The sequence below is a fragment of the Polyodon spathula genome, chromosome 2 (assembly GCF_017654505.1).
Source record: "Polyodon spathula isolate WHYD16114869_AA chromosome 2, ASM1765450v1, whole genome shotgun sequence".
Lineage (NCBI taxonomy): Eukaryota > Metazoa > Chordata > Actinopteri > Acipenseriformes > Polyodontidae > Polyodon > Polyodon spathula.
The window spans coordinates 97,719,386-97,736,565 of record NC_054535.1 but is presented as its reverse complement, the minus strand read 5'-3'; positions in this window follow the sequence as shown (position 1 = coordinate 97,736,565).

The window sequence follows — 17,180 nt, the reverse complement described above, 5'->3', positions numbered from 1 at the left end:
TGGTTATTGGATTATATAATTGTGTTATATATTTATATATATATTACTTTATATATCCTTCACGATTTGCTTCGGCATCGCGTTTTTGTTTAACCTCTTGGTCTCCGTCTTCTCCTATTATTTATAATATTATTATAAATATTATTATTATATTGTGTGCTTTTGGGTTGTATATATTTCAATTTCAGATATATATATATATTTTAGGGCGCGCGTCGTTGGCTTTTGCCACACGCATATTGCAGCCTCGGTCTTGCCTGGCTAGACCGTGTGTGTGTGTGTGGAGTCTGCTTTGCAGCCCTCTAGAATCTTCCACTGCTGTGTGTTCCCCACCGCGTGGTAGCTGTATGGCTTGCCCTACAGTCCCTTCTACGGTACACCAAGCACTTGCTGCAGCGTTCCAGAATTAAAAAAAAAAAAAAAAAATCCCTTTTTCACCAAAAGAAGACGACCACCAAGCCCAAAGCTGTAGCGCCTCCGCGCTCGATGCAACGCTCTGTGCTTGGGACTCGGTGCTTGACGTCGACGCTATACGCTCGACGCTTGACGCTTCGGCGCCACGTGCTCGACGCTCGCTGCTTCGATGCCACGTGCTCGACGCTCGGCGCCTCGACGCTACACGCTCGGTGCTTCGACGCTCAACACTCGACGCTCAGCGCTTCGACGCCACACGCTCGACGGGCGGCGCATCTACACTATGTGCTCGACGCATCGGCGCTCTGCCGCTTGCCGCTCGACACTTTTGACACTGGACACTTGGCGTTTTGGTCGATGTTTACAGTGCCGTGTTCGTGATATAGATGCCGTCTCCAGAGATGCTTCTGACATCTTGGAAGGGGACAGTGTAGAGGCTTAGGTAGCTTCCCACCACTCGGACCAGGACTCTGAGTCCGAGCTGATGGACACGGATGACCTTATATGGTCTGTGGTCGATAGAGCAACCCGCCACTTGGGCATTGATTGGCCCCAGACAGAGCTTCCCCGGCGATCTCTGTTTGAGTCGCCTTCAGCCCAGTCCCATCAGTCCAGGATGCTCCCAGCATTCCCGGACTTTGTTAAGGAGGTGCAGTCTACGTGGGGGGCTCCAGCCTCTGCTCCTGCGATGTCTTGCAAGGCTTCGGCCTTTACTATGCAGGGGGCCAGCGAGGCCGGCCTAGAGTTCTTTCCACCTGTGGACGCCACGTTCGCCGCCTTGGTGAAAACGCAGACACTGTCTGGGTTTACTAAAGACCGAGCGTGTCCTAATAAACAGTGCAGGACCACAGAGGTACACCTTAAGAAAGGGTATTCTGCGGCCACGGAGGCAGTCAGACTGTCTAATGTAGCCAGTCTACTGACAGTCTACCAGGCGGCGTTAACTAGAGACCTGCCTGAGTGCCCTTCTGCGGCCCTCAGAAGCGAGCTAGGCACGGTCAGCCAGCTGCTGGTAAGGTTGGCCCAGCTCAATGCGCGGGCTCAGGGCAGGAGCATTGCTTCAATGGTGGTGGCCAGAAGACAGCTCTGGCTCTCGCAGGTGAGAGTGCAGGAGCCGACAAGGCCCCCTTGCTGGAAGCTCCAATCACTCCCGGACACACGTTTGGTCCGGCAGTAGAGGAGATGCTACAACGCTCCGTCAAGGCACGGGAGGCGTCGCAGCAAATGGCCAAGATGTGGCCAAGCAAGCAATTCCAGCCAAAGCGGCCCCAGGAACAGCCCTGGCACAAGGCACCGCCACAGCAGTAGGCACAACCACGGGGAAGTAAGACCTCCCCCGCAGGTCTATCAGTACGGCTTGGGTTTAAACAAAACCGCGGTACGTAGAATGGCGCCCTAGAGGAGGTGGCAGGTCACGTCCTCGTGGCTCTGGCCAGGCTCCTCATGAGCGTACACAGCCAAAGCAGCCCTGAGACACCCAGGCAGTTATTAGCCCACCCTTATACTGTTCCACAGCACCAGTTCTGGCAACAGTGCGTCAACGACATTTGGGTGCACAAGACCATTTCCATCAGGTACACCCTTCAGTTCCGGTTAAAGCCTCCCTCCTTCAAGGTGGTGGTCATAACTGCAGTGAAGGACTCAGTTCAGTCCTCAGCTCTGAATGTGGAGATACAGGCACTGCTCAGGAAGCATGCCATTCAACAAGTAGACCCTACTCTGATCGACCAGGGATTCTATTCCAAATACTTCCTAGTGCCCAAAAAGGACGGCGGGTTCCGCCCTATTTTAGATCTGCGAGCACTGAACAAATACCTACGGCGGTTATCGTTCAGGATGCTTACGCACAGGCACATCATCCAGTGGACCACCGTGGACCTGACAGATGCGTATTTTCACGTTCCCATCTGCCTGGGTCACAGGAAGTATCTGCGTTTCGCATTCCAGAGCAGGGTGTACGAGTTTTGTGTCCTCCCATTCGGTCTGTCTCTAACTCCTCGAACCTTTTCCAAATGTATGGATGCCATTTTAGCTCCTTTGCTGGCTCAAGGTGTCCGACTGCTGAACTATCTGGACGACTGGCTCGTCTGCGTGCAGTCGAAGGAGCAGCTGGCACAGCACACAGTGATGGTTATGAACCATCTTCAGTGGCTGGGTCTGAAGGTCAATTCAGAGAAGAGCCACCTTGTGCCAAGCCAACAGACCGAGTTTTCATGGGGTTGCATCTGGACTCAGTGTCCATGGAAGCGACCCTGTCGACACAAAGAGTTGCCTTGCTGGAACGGTGTCTCTCCCTGTTCAGGTTGAGAGAAACAATCAGCATGGAGCTGTGTCAGCGCATGCTGGGGCTGATGGCTGCCGCCTCACAAGCCCTTCCCTTGGGCTTATTACACCAGAGACCTCTACAGGCCTGGTTCAATGCCTTCGTATTACATCCGCGGAGAGACAAACACCGCAGGTTGACGGTATCCCGAACCTGCTGGGAAGCACTACGCTGGTGGAAAGTTCCGTCAAATATCCGCCAGGGCGTTCGCTTGGGTCCCATCTTCCGGAAGGAAGTGGTTATGACCAACGCTTCCAACCAGGGTTGGGGAGCAGTCTAGAACGGCTCAGGGACCGGCGGAGTATGGTCAGGATCCTGGAGGTCAGCCCACATCAACGCTCTGGAACTCAGAGCAGTGGACCTCGCCCTCCGGCACTTCTTGCCAGTGCTTCTAGACAAGCACGTGTTGGTGCGATCGAACAACACCATGGTTGTGCTGTATATCAACCGCCAGGGCTGCCTACGGTCCCCCCGCCTTCACCAAATAGTAACATGGCTGTTGCTATGGGCACAGCCGCGTTTGACCTCTCTGTGCGCGGTTCATCTACCGGGCAGAGCCAATTACGCAGTGGACCTCCTATCCAGAGGAGGCCCTCTTGCAGGGGAATGGCGTCTCCACCCTCAGGTGGTAGACCGTATCTGGGAACGGTTCGGCAGAGCGCAAGTAGATCTCTTCGCTTCGCGAGAGACCACGCACTGCCCCCTATGGTTCTCGGTGAGGGATCCCGACAGCCCCCTAGGAGTCGACGCACTGGCTCACGATTGGCCGCCAGTCCTCCTATATGCATTTCCACCGATTCTGATGCTCCCCGCCCTCTTAGAGAAGGTCAGGGTAGAGCAAGCGACAGTGATTCTGATCGCTCCTCAGTGGCCTCGGAGAGTATGGTTCCCGAGCGTGGTGCAGTTACTGCACAGTCAACCGCGGGAGCTTCCCCTGCAAGCAGACCTATTGTCCCAGGCCGAAGGGTGGCTTTGGCACCCGAACCCCAAGCTCATGCAGCTATGGGCTTGGCCCCTGAACGGGAGCACCTGTCAGCCTTAGGGCTTTCGACAGCGGTGATCTCAACCATTCAGAGCGCTAGAGCGCCCTCTGCCAGGTCGCAGTGTACGTACAAGTGGCAGTTGTTCCAAGATTGGTGTCTGGCGAGGGGCCATGACCCTATATCTTGTCCTATGACAGTAATATTACAGCTTCTATAGAAACTGTTAGATGAAGGGAAATCTCCCACTACACTTAAGGTGTATTTAGCCGCCATATCAGCTTGCCATGTACGCATTGATGGATTATCACCAGGTTGCCATTTGTTGGCATCTCAGTTCCTTAAAGGCGCAAGATGCTTGCGACCTCCAAGAGTGACCAACTTACCGTCATGGAGCCTTGACGTGGTGCTACAAGCCCTTACCAAGGAACCGTTTGAGCCTCTCCATACAGTGGATATGAAGCTCTTATCTATGAAAACCGCATTTTTGCTGTCGGTAGTGTCAGCAAAACGTGTCAGCGAGTTACATGCACTGTCAGTGCATCATTCATGTATCCGCTTTGCAGGAGACGGTTCTAAGGTCTCCATGCGCCCAAATCCAGCCTTTTTGCCAAATGTTATATCTCCGTTCCACATGAACCAGCCGGTTGAGCTGATGGCGTTCCATCCTCCTCCCTTTTCCTCTCCAGAGGAACAACGGTTATACATGCTCTGCCCTTTGCGGGCATTGAGGTGTTGTATTGACCGTACTAAGACCGTGAGGCAAACAGAACAACTGTTCATATGCCATGGTTCTAAGACGTTGGGTCAGCCGTTGTCAAAACAATGCCTTTCCCACTGGATAGTGGATGCTATTAAATTAGCCTATGAGTCTGCAGGCCTTCCACCGCCAGAGCAGTTGAAGGCGCATTCCACTAGGGGTACGGCAACGCCCTGGGCCCTCTTTAGAGGGGTGCCAGTGTCTGATATTTGCGCGGCAGCCAGTTGGGCTACACCGCATACCTTTATGAGGTTTTACAGATTAAACATGCTGGATTACTCTGCTCCATTATTTGGAGAGGTGTCATTGCGAGCATAGACTCTGAGGCGCAGCTCCGCATATGCCTAGATGTATTGCCTCCACAGTTGCGTTATGACGTAAGTCTGTCCTACTGCCGAGAATCCTCCCTCGTGACGGCTTGGGTACACTGTTCCCATACGTTGATGGTTATTTTCGAATTGAAAGGGAACGATAGGTTGCGGATGCAACCCTGGTTCCCTGAAAGAGACCATTAACCCGCGAGGTCGCTCCAGAAGCCTTCTCGGGCTGAAGAGCAAAAGAGGAAGAGACTCTCTGCGCGCTACGTATAATAAGCTCCCAAGGGGGCGGGCTTACACGGCAGCTCGTGCAGAGGCCTATCGGAAGTTTTGCTATAAAGCTCAGCCAATCCCGACTGCCTGACGGCAATGTCCCATACATTGATGGTTATTTTCTCTTTCAGGGAGCCGGGGTTGCATCCGCAACCTATCGATTTCCTGGTAGGCTGAGAAAGTGTAAGTGTAAGTTTTGTGTTGTCTACACATTTTACAAGCTTCCTAATTATTCCCTGATCTTGGTCATTGATTAAACACCCTGCACTGATCCCAGCAGGGCAGAAAAGGAGCATCTTTCTGATGGGATCAGAAAGCACCCCAAAATAGGAGTTTGTATTTTTATTAAAGAATGCTACATGCAAGACTCATGTACCTGTACTAGTACAGAAATGAAACACTGACAGTCAAACAAAAATCTTAAGATATATTAAATAGCTGTTAATACAGTATAAAGCTGTCCTGATTAGAGTGCAGCTGATCTGATCAAATGACTAATTAGGTGACTTTTTACTTGGAAGGGAAGGTGAATTCCTAATTATCTACCTAACACTATGATTACAGGCTAGATGCTTGGCCTGGGACTTTAGGACCCATCTCCCAGAACAACATCTCCCCCTTGTTTTGGATGCAATCACAGCTTTCCTTCTAATAACATTAAATGTGCGCCCCTAAAGGCATAGCGGAAACAGGCTGAAACAGATGTCTCCAGTTGATTTTTAATTTGCAACCACAGTTCCAACTCATATAGCCAAGGCTGGGGGTCCCTCTCTTAGGTTAGTAGACATTCCGGTCATGAGTCACTTCTCAAAAAAGGAATGGGTTTAGACTTTTTAAAGTGGTCATAAATAAAATGTGATTGCACTGGATTTTCCATTGTAGGATAAGGGGTTTTTTTGACCATGAAGAAGAGTAGTTTGGGAAAATTAAACTTTTTTTTATTACAATTTCCCAAGCTGTATACATTTTAAGTACAATAAGTATTTGATTGATTTTCCAAACATGCCATTCCTCTGAGTAAGGCAACCTCCATGAAAAGTCAATTCCTGCATGAGGGAACTCTCTCCAAATTACCCAGAAACTTACAAAAACAAAAGTTCTATACATTGAATCCATAAACATCAATTTAGTTATTTTCTTAATTTACTTAAAAAAAGTGTAATGTGTAGCTTGATGCTCACTTTTCTTTTGACTTTAACTAATGACATCATGGCTACTTATTCGACAATTCTGACTTCTGTTTTGGATATCACAGAGTCAAAATGTTTTGACAGTCTTCATCATCGATTCTTGAAATAGTAAAATTTTAAGTTGAACTTATATCTCTTTTATATTATACTTTTTCCTTTGTTAACTATCCCTTTGGATTAGTTCTGAGACAACAAAACACTAGAGTGTGCCAAGTCAATGCTCAGAGGGCATAAAGGTAAAAGTGGTGTTGGTGTTGGGGTGGACAGGTGTGTTGAAATTACAGGTATTATTAACATTAGGTAGATAGATTACAATTACAATTAGGCATCCTAAAAAAATGTGCATTATTTGCACATGGAAAATTTTACTTTCACCTAAAAGTTGGGGGGGGGGGGGGGGGGGGGTGTCATTGACTGGGCAGATATTTAATCATATTGTAGCTATGGATTGGACATGAAGCAAACTCTCACAGGTATTGCAGCTTCTCGAATTCAGTGGTTTATTGCAGGCAGATATTTTATACTCTGCAAGTGGGCTGTTTAAAGAAAGTTGTACAGCAACAGCTGAGAAACATAATGTTATACAGACTGTAAAAAAAAAGTCAAGCAAACTGTTGGCCGTGTGTCACGCCAAACTAAATGGAGTCAAACTAAGAGTTTAGTTTGAAGATCTCCTTCATGCCAATGCACTCACTCCCTTATATACCCTCATCCAATCCAAGTCCCCAGCACTTCACCCACCAATCCCAAGCATGGATGATCTGTCACACCTCCCAACCCTTGTTCTTGCAAAGTGTTGATCCCTTTTCTCCTTACAATGGGGGGTCCTCCTCTCTGCAAGCATGATTGGTGGAAATTCTTTCACTTCTGGTGTCACTGAACACCTGCAGTAGCAACTAACTTGGCTCTGGGCCAAAGAACATTCTGGAACTCTGCGAACGCAAAATCATGTCCCGTTGTAACAAAGCAGACCCTCTGGGTTGTTACAATATTGTACAAAATCAACAAAAATATAGTGATTCATTTTGCCCATTGTTATGTGCAGGGAATCTTTGTGTTTTGATGCATTGATGCATATTTTGCAGTGTGATAAATATTTGTAGTTGGAAAATAAGAGGAATAAAAGTCCAGTCAGCCTAATATGTAGTCTAGTGCAAAAGCAGAATATGACAGAAAAGCAATAGCACTCAAATTCCAATGCTTCAAAAATGTAGTATTCTATTGGATAAAGGACTAAAAGCTGTTGTATTTAATGAAATAAAGACATCAGGGTAAAGCTCGGCCATAACTCTTTCATTTAAGACACTATCAAAATAGTGAAATTTGTATCTTACTGTGACAAGAGAAATACAATGATTCTTGGTTGTAAATCTCCCTCCCAACTTGTGAGGGCACTAAGCAGGGAGAACAGAGTTCCTTGGACGGGCTGGCCTGACAGGAGAGACGGTTGCACTTGTTTACCATCACTTGCGTGACATGATAAAAGGGGGTGGAGAATCGTAATCTGTTCCTTCGTTTTGGTTTGTGTTTGAACCTAGAAGGACTGTGAGATACCCCAGTCAACGTAACAGTATCGTGAGTGTTTTGTTTGTTTTGTCTGTTAGTAATTTGTCTTGTTTGTAAATTGCCAGACAGCTAACACATTTCCAGAGCTGTTGCCGTGGGCCAGCACAAAGCCGGAGCAGCACTTCACCACTGTCACGAAATAAACCGTGTTGGTATTATTGTGGAGCAGATATTATTGTTTATTATTTGGGACTGCAATCCCGTTGTTATTTGCCCCATGCAGTACACATTGTTGTATATTGCCGGGGGATTATTGTTTGGTAGCCAGATATGGAAATTATAAATAAAACCCTTTCTAAACCGGATTACAATTATCTCTGCCTGCTTCATTCACGCACTGCATCACTCCTGCACCTGTATCCACTTAGCCACTTTGTCACACTTACACACGTGACTGGTGAATGCTCCATTTTTTTAATTTTATTTTTATCTACAGTGGACTAGATGGCTGCTTTGTTTAAAGAGTAAGTAGCGGGATTCCAAAAAAATATAGCGTTACACAATTGTTGCTACAACTGTTAAATAATGTATCTGCCATTTTTCTTTTAATTATTAACATCCTGACCATTTTTTGGACTTATAACTTTAAAGTCTGTTTTAAAGCTCTTTTTAAAATGTCCGCTCTAGTACACTGATGGTGTGAGGATTATTGCCCACATTGTCAAACAGGTAACACAGCAATAAGGATCCATGATGTGGTATGGAACAGAAAAGCCAGAGCACTTGTTTATATATATATATATATATATATATATATATATATATATATATATAATATATATATATATATATATACATACACATTAATTTAAAAAAAAAAAAAAAAAAATTGCTCTTCCTGCAGTGATTTAGAAGAGTGGCCATTTTGAAAAGAGCTTTCAAACAGACTTTAAAGTTCTACGTGTAATGTCATGGATATGTGAGGATGTTAACAATGAAAAGGGAAATGACATGCACGTTATTTAAACAGTTGTACCAGCATGTGGAGGCTATATTTTTCGTAACCCCACTGCGTACTCTTTAAAAGTAACCTTAAGTCTAAAATGACTACTGCTCTTTAATAGTACAGTCTCATAATATTTCATACGTTTCAGTTATATCTGTTAAAATGAGTAAAATATATGTCATGATTTAATTTACAAATAAATCCAAATGAATATATAGTAGAACTGAACTGAGATTTGAATACAGTTTTTATAACTAGGCTTGCCTGGATATCAGTATTCAAAACACACAAGGTGGTACATGTTATATTATAAGTATACATTTTGTGCACCATTTTTTGCATTCAACTCTACATCTTGAATTTTGGAATCTGTCTGCATTCATGTCAATCCAACACAAAAGTGCAAATATCAACAGATGCATAGCGTGATGTAAGGACATTAATTTCGACAACATCGTACTTGGAAATCCAAACTTGTTTAATTCTGTAGCAAGCCAGTGGAAAGCCCCTTATATCTCCTACAGCAAAATGAGCAGGGTGGTTTGTCTATGATAGTCATTGTATCTTCTCCAGCGGCATCACACATGCTTGCGGGGTCTGCTAGAGGTGTACTGTACTTTAAAACATGATAAAGTAATTAATTATTAAAAATAAATAAATAAATAAGATTGTGTCACATTAGGAGGATTTTAAAATTTCATTCCTCAGTAATCTAATATTGTTATTCCAAGAAATGTTAGGAGTTTGAACACTTCTTTTTTATATGATTAGTCTCATAGTTCTATTAATACTTGGGGGAGGGGGTTGATATATCAGTCTGCAAGGGTGAATGTTTCATTCAACAAGCTGAATCTCAAGCTTTAATAAGTGGGTAAACACATCCCCCTGGGGGAGAACACCAGCCCAGCTGGAATAATTAAGGAGTGGCAGGATTTAGATCCACCACTGTTTAATAAATGAACATAGACCCCTATGTGTGCTGCAGTCCTGAACATCATCCTCCCTTTAATTCACTAGGTCTTGTTTCATTGAAGAGCTCTAGTGACACACATAATTTTAAAAGATGGCAATAGAGGCACTTGGCTCCCATTCAGCTCTAGCCATTAGTTCACAAACCAAAGCCACAGAGTGAGGGCGCGAAACCAGTCTTGACCAGGATGTCTTGTTTTTTCAATTCTGTTGCTCTGATTGAAACCTTCTGTGAGGCACCAGCATTTGCGTGATAGGACCTGGCGTGTTGACCTACAAAATGAAAAAACACAACAACCCAATAACTACAAACAGACACTGTTCCTGCCTTGCTTAACGGCAGCTTATGGTAAATGGAATCACGTGAATTGTAATGTTGTTTGATAATATGGTCACAAATAAACAACCTCATGGAAAATCTCCAAATAGTGGCACTCCCACCTTAACCCTTTTAGATTCAATGGGAGTTTGATTTCATAAGATCCATCTAATTACGGTCAATCTATATCTGTATCAATCTCTCCAGCTTTACAGTAAATACAACATCAAATTGCCTTTTTTTTTTCCTCCTGACCAACCAGAATGAACATGAATAGAATGTGACATGGAATTCAGGACTGGGAGATTATTGTACTGGTTTCTTTGTTCCACACTCATAGATTCAGACCAGTCATACAACAAAGGTGTTAAAATGAAAAACAGACCTGGTGGATTTACTTTTTACTTTGTATATTACAAAGGTGTAATGTTGAATTTTCAGTGCCAGAATTAAAAAATCTTAATAAAAGTTATATTTTGCTAAAGCTTTTCATATATGTGACAGAAAGACAATGATTCTTGGTGGTAAATCTCCCTCCCGACCAGTGAGGGTGCTAAGTAATGGGAACAGTGTACCCTGGACTACTTGGCCTGACACTACTTGGCCTGAAAGGAAGTCGGTCATGTAGAAAAGAGATGGAGCTATGGTACATTAACTCATTGACCCGAAAGGGAAATCATGTGGCAGCCACGGATTGGAGGAGCAGCTGCAATCGTTTACCAAGGGGTCATCAGTGATGGTATAAATAGGGGTCGAAGCGATGTTATCTGTTCCTTCTTTTTGCTTACTATGAAGTGATCTGTAAGGGCATGTGTTTGTTATGTAAATAATTGTGAGCATTTTGTTTTGTACTCTCTATTTGTTACTTGTATAATTAGACAGCTAACACATTCTGGAGCTGTTGCCAGAGGCCAGCACAAACAAGGAACAGCATTTCACTGGTCTCACAGTAACTTGTAATGTACCACAATCACTAATTCACGCAGTAAGCTGACTTGTGGATTTGTTTTGTGTTTAATGTGGGGATACAATAATGGGACTATTATTTCAGGGCCAGTTTGGGAATTATAAATGGAAGTAATACCCTCCACTGTATTACTATTACATTATTATTTATTGTTTGTTTCACCGTTAGGCACTGGACAAAACAAATAAAAACAAACCTTTGCACAATTGTTTGTCTGTTCTATAATCACCTGCACCTGCACATTATTGACCATTTTGCCACAATATATTACAAAGGAAAAAGAACACAAGGACATTAATAATACAATAATATTGATTATACAGCAAGTGAAACTGTTGAATATCAAGTAGATTAAAATGCCATTGCGCTTACTGTTTTACAGTGCTTGCAAGCACTCAAGGTGTTCCAAGTGATCTAATATTAGCTTCTTGGCTTTGATCTAACTTTGAGCTTGTGAGTAGAATCTTAAAAACAGCCTTCCTCTTTCCATTCAAAGCATGTGACAATATGATTTTTCAACTCTGTCAGCCCCCCCCCCCCCCCCCCCCCCCCCCCCCCCCCCCACCCCCCCCCCCCCCCCCCCCCCCCAGTCCTCTGCATTCGTTATATACATAGACAGAGTAAGAGGAGCATGTTTGGAATGGAATGAGGAAAGCTGTATGATTCTCCAGAAAAACACGTAAAAATAGATTTAGAGAAAGACGAAAATAACTCAGTATTGGAGAAACCAAACCCAGAGCCGTGATTGCAAACATGGGAAAGACAAACAGCTACTCTTCTTTACTAAAGTCTTTTAAAAGAACATTTCTAGTTCCTCACTTATCTGTGCAGAAATTACTGATTATTAATCTGAATACCTTTATGTCCTTCCAGTCCCTTTTTATGTGTGCTAATGTTTGCAATATTTTGTTTCCTTTATTCATACCCACTGAGCTGCTTTGCTTTCCTGTAGCTTAATGTTCTGTCTTTCATTATGTGAACCTCCTCCTACATGCATTCCACACTGTGGGGTATAACATAATTTGCAGGCTATAATTGTAACATAATTAACAAATTCCTTCAATGCAACCCCATTGATATTCTCTGCTCATACAACCTCAACAGAACAAAATTCGGTTATCTAATGACTTAAGAGAGATATCATAAAAGTACCACAAGTGGAGCGAAAACCACACAATAACAAATACCACAAAGTCTTACTGTATCTTTTCACTGTGTTTTAAATGTGACTTTATGGCTTATTATGCATTCTGTTTATAAAACAAGAATCAAAAGGGAGGGGGGTTGGGGTTGGTGTTGGGCATTCTATATCCCTTCCATATAAAATTTTTAAAATGTTCCCAGCCTGTTGCATTCCTGTGGTGTGGAGGGCAGGACTGAGAGCTAGTTGTTTTACAGAGGTTGCATTTAATGGTCTTTATGATGTCACCTGAAGTGAAGCAATGCTTTATATTATTTTTTACCACACACCAGGCTCCCAAAGTAGTGGATTATTATCAGATGAATATTAGCTGCTCCTGGTTTTCTCTTTGTCGTTCGAGTGGTGTGAACATGTTTTTACATGAGTTTTCCTTATCTAGCCTAAATATGTATATTTAGGCTATATATAGCTGTGGCCTATACGTTTTGCATCACCTAGAATTTTATGTATATGAACATAATTTTGATATTTTATTTGAAGTCTTATTTTGGCCTTTTTTAAGTATTAAACATGTCTATTTGCAATTGCATATCTGAAATGCATGCAAACCTTTACTCTTCATAGCTTTGCTGCAGGTGCTGCTGTTCTACAAATACCGAAAAATCAGTGGCAACATTTTTCTATTGTGTCTAACACATGTGGATGCTTGAACTTTAAACAAACCAACTCCCTTCATCTAGTTCTCCCTTCTCATTCATTCAGACAATGTTTTGCAACTGCAACTATGTGTGAGCCTCTATTTTCACATCTCACAACTGCAGCTCTGAAACGGAGGTCAAACTGTATAATATCCCTCTCCCAGCAACGTGGTTGGTTCCGATATAATAATAAACGAGCACGGGGAATTGCACTTTATTAATTCACATGCAGTTGTACCGCGACTCCAATTGAATGATTGATTAGCAATCGAGTCTCGGTACAGCTGCATAAAAGCAGCATGTTTTCACTCACTCAGGGTTGTGTGTTCGGTGAGTGGAGAACGGGTGTGGAGAGGAGAAAGCAAAAGCATTAAGTATATCATAAATTCCCTCACCGTGTTTGTCTGTTGGTTTGCTGTTTGTTAGTGTGTTTCATTTACTGTTTTGATGTTTTGTTTGGCGTAAAGTGCAATGTGCTGTTTTGTTTAAATCTCTTTTATTTTGTTTATTAAATGCTGAACACAGCTCAGCTTCATCAAACATCCATGTCTCTGTCTGTCCTGTGTTATTGTTCCTGGTCTGACGTCACCCACTACAGCCGTCTTTGTCACAGTGCTATACCAAGCTTTAGAAACTTGCATAGTTTACCAGGGGAGCAAAATTTAGGTATGAAACAACTATGAATTTTCTTAGCCAGTACAGTCACGATTACAAATATGAACACATGTATTCTTACCTTGTTAAACAAAGGAACTGATTTATTTAGTTACAGCTGTATTCAGGTTGCTGAGTTCTACTGTTAATGTTTTTCACAATCAGACAATGTACAGCATTACTAACCTCTAAACAATAAATTAAAAAAATAATAAAAAGAAACTACTAGTAAATTCGTATTGACAATAAACATGTTTCAGGCTACTTCTGTTACTGGTAGAGAAAAAAAAAAACAGTTTTTGAGATTGTGTTTGCCTGCTTCAAAAATGCAGTTTTTAATAACTGAAAAGGCTGAAACAGCCGATTGAACAAGTAATGATTTATATTGCTTCATTTTGGATGAAATAGACAACATATCTATTGTAGCAAGTCTTTCCCTTAAATTAAACAGACCCACACTTACAATGATCAAAAATTAGGCTAATGTACTAAATGACAACCACAATCTGTTAATCACTAGGTTTAGGGCTAGGGCTAAGATCAGTGGAAGGTATAGGCTGATCATTTATTTTTTGAGATAATTAAACATTGATAATGTACTATAAAATAATGATGTGTCATTATTACATCTTTAAAGGTAAACTTTAACTGATGACTTTGAAATCTCCTATTGTCTTCAAATGTGTGAACACACAGTAAACAGTAAACATCTGTTCAACAGTATAATGGAATTTAATTTTTTTTAAAAACTCCAGAGGGGTCTATACAGTGCCTTGCAAAAGTATTCAGACCCCTGACCAATTCTCTCATATTACTGAATTACAAATGGTACATTGAAATTTCATTCTGTTTGATATTTTGAAACTCAGAATCAATTATTGTAAGGTGATATTGGTTTTATGTTGGGAAATATTTTTAATAAAAAAAAAACAAAAAAAAAAAAAACTGAAATATCTTGCTTGCATAAGTATTCAACCCCTGTACTGTGGAAGCTCCCAGTTTGCATCGATGAAAGAAATTGCCCTAACAAGGACACAATTACCTTACCATTGGCCTCCACCTGTGAACCATTAAAGTTGCTGTCACATTTTCTGGATAAAAACCCCACTGTTGAAGGATCATTGGTAAGGCTGTGAAACTGAAGGAAAATGAAGAACAAAGAGCATTCTACAAATGCATAGATTAGGGAAAGGGTACAAAATAATATCCAAGTGTTTGGATATCCCAGTGAGCACAGTTGGATCAATAATCAGAAAGTGGAAGCTGCATCACACCACCCAGGCACTGCCAAGAAAAGGCCATCCCTCAAAACTAAGCGCTCAAACAAGAAGGAGACTTGTGAGAGAAGCCACAGAGAGGCCAACAATCACTTTGAAGGAGCTACAGAGTTCAGTGGCTGGGAGTGAGTAATGGTGCACCAGTCAACCATATCAAGAGCTCTGCATAACACTGGCCTGTATGGGAGGGTGGCAAGAAAGAAGCCGTTACTCAAAAAGTACCATCTGAAAGCAAGTCTGGAGTTTACCAGAAAGCATGACAGTGACCCAGCTGCAATGTAGGAAAAGGTTTTGTGGTCAGATGAGACCAAGATAGAGCTTTTTGGCCAAAACTCAAAGCGCTATGTGTGGTGCAAGCCTAACACTGCCCATGCCTCAAGACACACCATCCCTACAGTGAAGTATGGTGGTGGCAGCATCATGCTGTGGGGATGCTTCTCATCAGCAGGGACTGGGCATCTTGTTACAATTGAAGGAAGAATGGATGGAGCAAAACACAGAAAAATACTGCAAGAGAATCTGCTTCAGTCCGCTAAAAAACTGAAGCTTGGGAGGAAATTTACCTTTCAGCAGGACAATGATCCCAAACACCAGGCCAAAGCAACATTGCAGTGGCTCAAGAACAAAAAGGTGAATGTCCTACAGTGGCCTAGTCAAAGTCCTGATCTCAATCCCATTGAGAATCTGTGGCACTATTTGAAAATTGAGGTCCACAAGCGTCGTCCAACCAACCTAAACAAACTGGAGCAAATCTGCCAAGAAGAATGGGCCAAAATCACTCCGACCCTGTGTGCAAAGCTGGTACATACTTACCCCAAAAGACTTAAAGCTGTTATTACAGCGAAAGGTGGCTCTACCAAATATTAATGTGTGGGGGTTGAATACTTATGCAAGCAAGATATTTTAGTTTTTTATTTTTCTTAAAAATATTTCCCAACATAAAACCAATGTCACCTTACAACAATTGATTTTGAGTTTCAGTGTTTTAAAATAAAATATTGAACAGAATGAAATTTCAATGTACCATTTGTAATTCAGTAATATGAGCGAATTGGTCAGGGGTCTGAATACTTTTCCAAGGCACTGTATATATATATATTCCTGGACAGTGTTCTTCACACTCTCACACTCTTTGCATGCAGAGCGCAATTCATTTCGTTTTTACTAAATAATTAAACCAGTTAAAATATCATTGGTCTAAAAGAACATTCCCTTTGCTTCACAAGTAATAGCATTCTTATAATGAAGTCCTTTAAAAGCTTTTTTTTAGTATCTGTCTTTTTTCACCCCCACTCATTGGGCTGTAGTCCCATGCTGTATCTTAATGGAATTTCACTGCTTTATCATATTGGATTCTGTCAAGCAGCATCTGTATACCTTGATCCTGTTGATTACGATAAAATTAAAAAACAACAACATTTAGGTTAGAGCGTTTTGGTAAAGTATAATGTACCATTTATGCCATGCCAATGTAACAGGCAGTGCTATGTAATGCACTGCTGATAAAGATTCTGACCCCTGCAGTTGAGATGAGGTTAAATGAAGGGCAAATGAACCTGGCTCTTTTGAGTGGTGGTTAGATGTTCAGGACTGCATGCCACAGCCAGCCTGTGCCAGTAGTGTAGTGCCAAGTAGTTATCAAACACAAGAGCCAACTGAAACAATATGTGCTTGGGTACTCAATAACTAATTTCCTAACATCATTCAATTCATCTCAGAAAGAAGAACCTGTACACATGGGGGCAGTATAATATGTGTTCATCTAGTTCCAAATGTGTTATGAGTTAATGCAAAATGTAAGGTAATGCTAAATTCTTGGCCACTATAATTAATTTAGCAATAGTGGGGGATCAAGGTAATAATACCTTGGTGTACGATTTCTGGTGTGAAATGAAAACATAAAAGGAAAATAAATTGTTGCCAGTTGGCTCATACTTTGTAGTGAGCAGACCAGAAGATTTTTGTTATTGTTAATTTCTAAAGTAAAATCCACACAAGTAAGAGAGCCTGAGAACAGCTAATTCTTCAATTAGCTGTTATTTTATCACTAATGAAGAGAGTTGTGTTTGTGTGGGCTGAAAGGGGAACTGGTTCATGGATGGAAAAGTTCAGAAAAAACCTGAAGGACCTGAAGAGAGCTGCTGGTTTTGGGAGTTGGTTGAATGAATTGTGATGAGGAAATAGGTAGTATTTTAGGGAATGGAGAGAGCAAAATCTAATATATTTCAGGAGATTAGAAGAGATGTAGCTATTTGAGGAAGAAACGAGAGGAAACAGACATCAACATGATAAGAACAGTTTAAGACTTTATACTTTATGAAAAGCCAATTGAAATAGGACATATATTTGTTTTGTATGGGTAAAGGTACAGAAAAGCACTATGCAT